Consider the following 6000-nt stretch of genomic DNA (forward strand, 5'->3'; position numbering starts at 1 on the left):
AGAGGAAGAAATTGAAGCACTAAGATACTAGGTAACCACTGGAATGAGTGAATTGCAATCAGTTTTTTTTGTTTTGTTTTTTTTTTTGAGGCGGAGTTTCGCTCTGTCGCCCAGGCTGGAGTGCAGTGGCCGGATCTCAGCTCACTGCAAGCTCCGCCTCCCGGGTTCACGCCATTCTCCTGCCTCAGCCTCCCGAGTAGCTGGGACTACAGGCGCCCGCCACCTCGCCCGGCTAGATTTTTTGTATTTTTTAGTAGAGACGGGGTTTCACCGGGTTAGCCAGGATGGTCTTGATCTCCTGACCTCGTGATCCGCCCATCTCGGACTCCCAAAGTGCTGGGATTACAGGCTTGAGCCACCGCGCCCGGCCTGCAATCAGTTTTTAATGACCTTGCATCTTTTCCGTCAAGAATCAGCATTCTTGGAAAAAGCACGAGATTGATTAAGATTAGGTCTTGTGCCTAATCTTAATCAGCCAGAAAAATCTGTGAGAAATCAGATGATGAACTTACCATATTTGCCTGAGGACAGCACACCCTAAAGGCAATTGGGTGAAGTCAGTTCGAGGAAGGCAAAAGCGTACAGTCCTGTGCTGCATAAAGATGTTTTGGTCAACAATGGACTGCATATACCACAGTGGTCCCCTAAGATTATAGTGGAGTTGAAAAATTCCTCTTGCCTAGTGATGCTGTAGCCATCGTAACATGGCTTAATGCATTACCTTTTCTATGTTTCCATATGTTTAGATACACAAATACTTACCACTGTGTTACATTTGCCTGTAGTATCCAGTAAAGTAACATGCTGTACAGGTTTGTGGCCTGCAAGCAATAGACTATACCATATAGCTTAGGTGTGTAGTAGGCTTTACCATCTAGGTTTGTGAACCTGCTAATAATAATAGTGATGAGTAAGATAGACCCAGCCCCCACTGTACTGTAGTTTATAGTCTAGCAGGGAGTCATACAAAATAGAAGTAAGCAAACAAAATAATTAGGGATTGTGACCACACCACAATAAGTAGGGATTGTGAGGGCAGAACACCAGGAAGAATGATAATGAATAATGGAGGACCTACTGTAGATTGGATGGTCGAGAAAAGCCTGTCTGAAGATGTGATATTTCAGCTGACACCCAAAGGATGGGAAGGAACCATTGATGTAAAGAGTTGGAAGTGGTATGTACCGGAAGGACGGGATGGAGGTTACAAACAGCTTGCAATGAGGGAGGCCAATGTAGTCGGAGTGATATGAGCAAGAGGTGAGACTGGAGAATTAGGCAAGGTCCAGATGGCCTTGAAGGACCATGGTACTAAGTTGGATTTTTATTCTAAGAGAAATGGGAAGTGCACAGAAGAGTTTCAAGTTGAGTTGGAACATAATCATCATTTCAAGTTTAAAAATATGCCTCTGGCCAGGCATGGTGGCTCACGCCTGTAATCCCAGCACTTTGGGAGGCCCAGGCGGGTGGATCACTTGAGATCAGGAGTTCGAGACCAGCCTGGCCAACATGGTGAAACCCCGTCTGTACTAAAAATAGAAAAATTAGCCGGGCATGGTGGCGAGCACCTGCAATCCCAGCTACTCAGGAGGCTGAGTCAGGAGAATCACTTGAAATTGGAAAGTGGAGGTTGCAGTGAGCCAAAATCGTGCCACTGCACTCCAGCCTGGGTAAAAAGAGCGAAACTGTCTCAAAAGAAAAAAAAGAAAAAGAAAAAGAAAGAAAGAAAAGAAAATATGCCTCTAAGGCTGGGCATGGTGGTTCATGTCTGTAATCCCAGCATTTTTGGAGGCAGAGGCAGGAGGATTGCTTCAGCCCAGGAGTTTGAGACCAGCCTGGCCAACATGTCAAGACCACATCTCTACAAAAAAAAAAAAAAATTAGCCAGGTGTGATGGTGCACACCTGTGGTCCCAGCTACTTGGGAGGCTTAAGTGGGAGGTGGGAGGATCACTTGAGCCTGGAGGGTCGAGGCTGCAGTGAGCCATGATCGTGCCACACTGTACACCGGCCTGGGTGACAGAGTGAGACCCTGTCTCAGAAAAAAAAAAAAAAAAAAAAGAGACACAGCAAAGGCCTGATCTGTGTGACTGCGGATTTTTTACCAGAAGACAATAAACTATATAAAAATTTAAAAACAAACAGTAACAACCACGTGGGTGGGTGTGGAAATCAGTAGCATGTACAAAAGGGTCTTTAAAGGCTTCTTTAAGATCGCAAAAGTAGAAAGCGCCTGATCCAGTTCATTGTACAGATTGGGAAAAATAAAGCCCAGAGGAGCAGTGCCAGGCCCAGGATCACACAGCAAGTCAATAGTGGCACTTGGCCCAGAAACCAGGGTTCTCACTATCGGCCTTCTATACTAATGGCCTCCTGGTCCTGCGCTGGGGTCTCCCACAAGGCCCACTGGGAGACCTATATACCAGCTCCTCAATCTGAGACCCACGTATTGTAAGGGCCCAAAAGAAGGATTTGGATTTACATAATGCCCTGAGGACAGATTTCTGAAACCCTTCCTTCCTGTCCCCTACTCACAAATACCCATGATTGTGAAAGCTATCCTGTAGCAACAAGACCAAGATGTAAACTTGGCCTAAAACTGGAAAGTTGTAGATAGGCTCTTGCACCTCCAACTTTCTTTCTCTGAATCCCTCTCACTCCCCAGGAGCCACACTCCCTACAACTGTGCATCCAGGCCTCTTATCCCCTTCCCCCAAATATACACACATTTCCCTGCTCTGAGAAAGGAGATAGGTGTAGTGGACTTTGCTTGTTGCTTCCTGGTATCCATTCCCCCTTTCCCTGACATCCATTAGAAACTCAAAGATGGCTGGGTGCAATGGCTCACCCCTGTAATCCCAGCACTTTGGGAGGCTGAGATGGGCGGATCATAAGGTCAAGAGATGGAGACCATCCTGGCCAACATGGTGAAACCCCATCTCTACTAAAAATACAAAAATTTTATCTGGGTGTGGTAGCATGTGCCTGTAGTCCCAGCTACTGGGAGGCTGAGGCAGGAGAATCGCTTGAATCCAGGAGGTGGAGGTTGCAGTGGGCTGAGATTGTGCCACTGCACTCCAGCCTGGTGACAGAGTGAGACTCCGTTTCAAAAAAAAGAAAAAAGATTTGCTGAATGAATGAATGAATGCACAAATGAATGAATGAATGAATGAATGATGAATGAATGAATATCTCTATTTCCTTTCTTAAAACTCTTCACTGGCTTTCCATTGCACTTAATTTAAGAACCATAATTCTGCCGGGTGCAGTGACTCACGCCTGTAATCCCAGCACTTTGGGAGCCCAAGGCAGGAGGATCACTTGAGTCCAGCAGTTGGAGGCCATCCAGGGCAACATGGCAAAACCCTCTCTCTACTAAAAATACAAAAATTAGCCGAGTGTGGTGGTGCACACCTGTAGTCCCAGCTTCCTGCGAGGCTGAGGCAGGAGGATGGCTTGAGTCTGAGAGGTGGAAGTTGCAGTGAGCTGTAATAGTGCCACTGCACTCCAGCCTGGGACCAAAATATGTTTGTTTGTTTGTTTGTTTTCTCTTTTTGAGACAGTCTTGCTCTGTCGCCCAGGGTGGCGTGCAGTGGCATGATCAGAGCTCACTGCACCCTTGACCTCCCAGGCTCAAAGAATCAAAGTTCTTAAGCTGGCCTGCCTGCAAGGCCAAGCCTCATCTGACCTGCCTAATTCTCTTGCTTCATCCTCCACTGTGCTGTCCATTTGCATCTGAGAAAATAAATGATCAGTGATGATTCCCTTGGTACATTCTAGTTTTTACACCCCACCCTCCACCCCAGCAGCGCTTATCCTCAACTGGCAAAGTTCTACTTATTCTTCAACACCCATTCCTTTTTTTTTTTGTTTTGTTTTTTTTTGAGACGGAGTTTCACTCTTGTCACCCAGGCTGGAGTGCAGTGGCGTGATCTCGGCTCACTGCAACCTCCTCTACCTCCCGGGTTCAAGCGATTCTCCTGCCTCAGCCTCCGAGTAGCTGGGATTACAAGTGTGTGCCACCACACCTGGCTAATTTTTGTATTTTTAGTAGCAATGGGGTTTCACCATGTTGGCCAGGCTGGCAAGACCCATTCCTTTTTTAAAAAAATTCAATTCATTATTTTACATGATATAGAGATGAAATGATATAGACATGAAGTAGCTCTTGCTATTTTGACCAGGTTGGTCTAGAACTCCTGTCCTCAAGCAATCCTTCCGCCTTGGCCTCCCAAAGAGCTGGGATTATAGGTATGAGCCACCACACCTGGCCTCAAGACCCATTTTAAAAGTATATATATATCTCTCATGTATTATTTTACAAAAGACCCATTCTTTTTTTTTTTTTTTTCTCTTTTGAGGCAATCTCACTGTCGCCCAGACTGGAGTACAGTGGGGCAATCTTGGCCCACTGCAACCTCTGCCTCCTGGGGTCTAGTGATTCTTCCACCTCAGCCTCCCGAGTAACTGGGACTACAGGTGTGCACCACCACACCTGGCTAATTTTTGTATTTTTAGTAGAGATGGGGTTTCACATGTTGGCCAGGTTAGTCTTGAACTCCTGATCTCAGGTGATCTGCCTGCCTTGGCCTCCCAAAGTGCTGGGATTAAAGGCGTGAGCCACGGCGCCCCGCCAAAAGACCCATTCTTAAAATTTCTTTCTCTATGGATACCTTTCTTTTTTTTTTTTGAGACGGAGTTTTGTTCTTGTTGCCCAGGCTGGAGTGCAATGGCACGTTCTTGGCTCACCGCAATCTCTGTCTCCAGGTTCAAGCGATTCTCCTGCCTCAGCCTCCTGAGTACCTGGGATTACAGGCATGCGCCACCACGCCCGGCTAATTTTGTATTTTTATTAGAGACAGGGTTTCTCCATGTTGGTTTAGGCTGGTCCTGACCTCAGGTGATGCGCCCGCCTCGGCTTCCCAAAGTACTGGGATTACAGGTGTGAGCCACTGCGCCTGGCCTCTATGGAGACTTTTATTACATCAGGTAATCAGTTATTTCTTTCTTTTTTTTTTTTTTGAGACGGAGTCTCGCTTTGTCGCCCAGGCTGGAGTGCAGTGGCGCGATCTCGGCTCACTGCAAGCTCCGCCTCCCCCGTTCACGCCATTCTCCTGCCTCAGCCTCGGAGTAGCTGGGACTACAGGCGCCCGGCACCACGCCCGGCTAGTTGTTTTTTTTTTTTTTTTTTTTTTTTTGTATTTTTAGTAGAGAACGGGGTTTCACCGTGCTAGCCAGGATGATCTCGATCTCCTGACCTCGTGATCCGCCCGCCTCGACCTCCCAAAGTGCTAGGATTACAGGCGTGAGCCACCGCGCCCGGCCGTATTCGGTTGTTTCTTTATGCTCCCAAAGCACTTAGTAGCTGCGTCTACCTGCCCTTCATGATGGCTATCTGATACTTCTGTTATCTGAAGTTGGTGGGAGTCTGGTTTTTCTCTTCATTGTGTCTGCTGAAACTTCATGGTGAATTGTTTTCTTGTATATTTTATAAATTTAGATTATAAGCTAATGTTTGGAAAGTATCTATCCACCTCAGAGCTAGGAGGCTGCTGGCCCCCAACAGGTATTCATCCTCTTAACCCCTTACAAGGACACCTGCTTAGCACGTCCGCTTTATTGGCTTCAGGGGTCTTCAATAACCTGAGCTCACCACACCCTGTTAGAAGGTAATTGAAAGCATATACTTGGCTGGGCACGGTGGCTCACGCCTGTAATCCCAGCACTTTGGGAGGCCGAGGCGGGTGGATCACTTGAGGTCAGGAGACCAAGATCAGGCTCAGGGCTTAGACATCCCAATGATAACTGAGACTTTGAGCTTTGACTCAGAGGAAGCACATGGGCCAGTTCCAGATGACACCCTAAGGCTCATCTTAGGGTGGAAGTCTAAAGTGGTAAAGCATTTTGGGAGAGTAATTTGACAGCATCTGTTCAATTTGAAATGTACATACCTATCAATCTTGCAATTCACTTCTTTGAAACTATTCTGTATATCCAAGAT

This window comes from Chlorocebus sabaeus, chromosome 2 (genome assembly GCF_047675955.1).
Source record: "Chlorocebus sabaeus isolate Y175 chromosome 2, mChlSab1.0.hap1, whole genome shotgun sequence".
NCBI classification, from domain to species: Eukaryota; Metazoa; Chordata; class Mammalia; order Primates; family Cercopithecidae; genus Chlorocebus; species Chlorocebus sabaeus.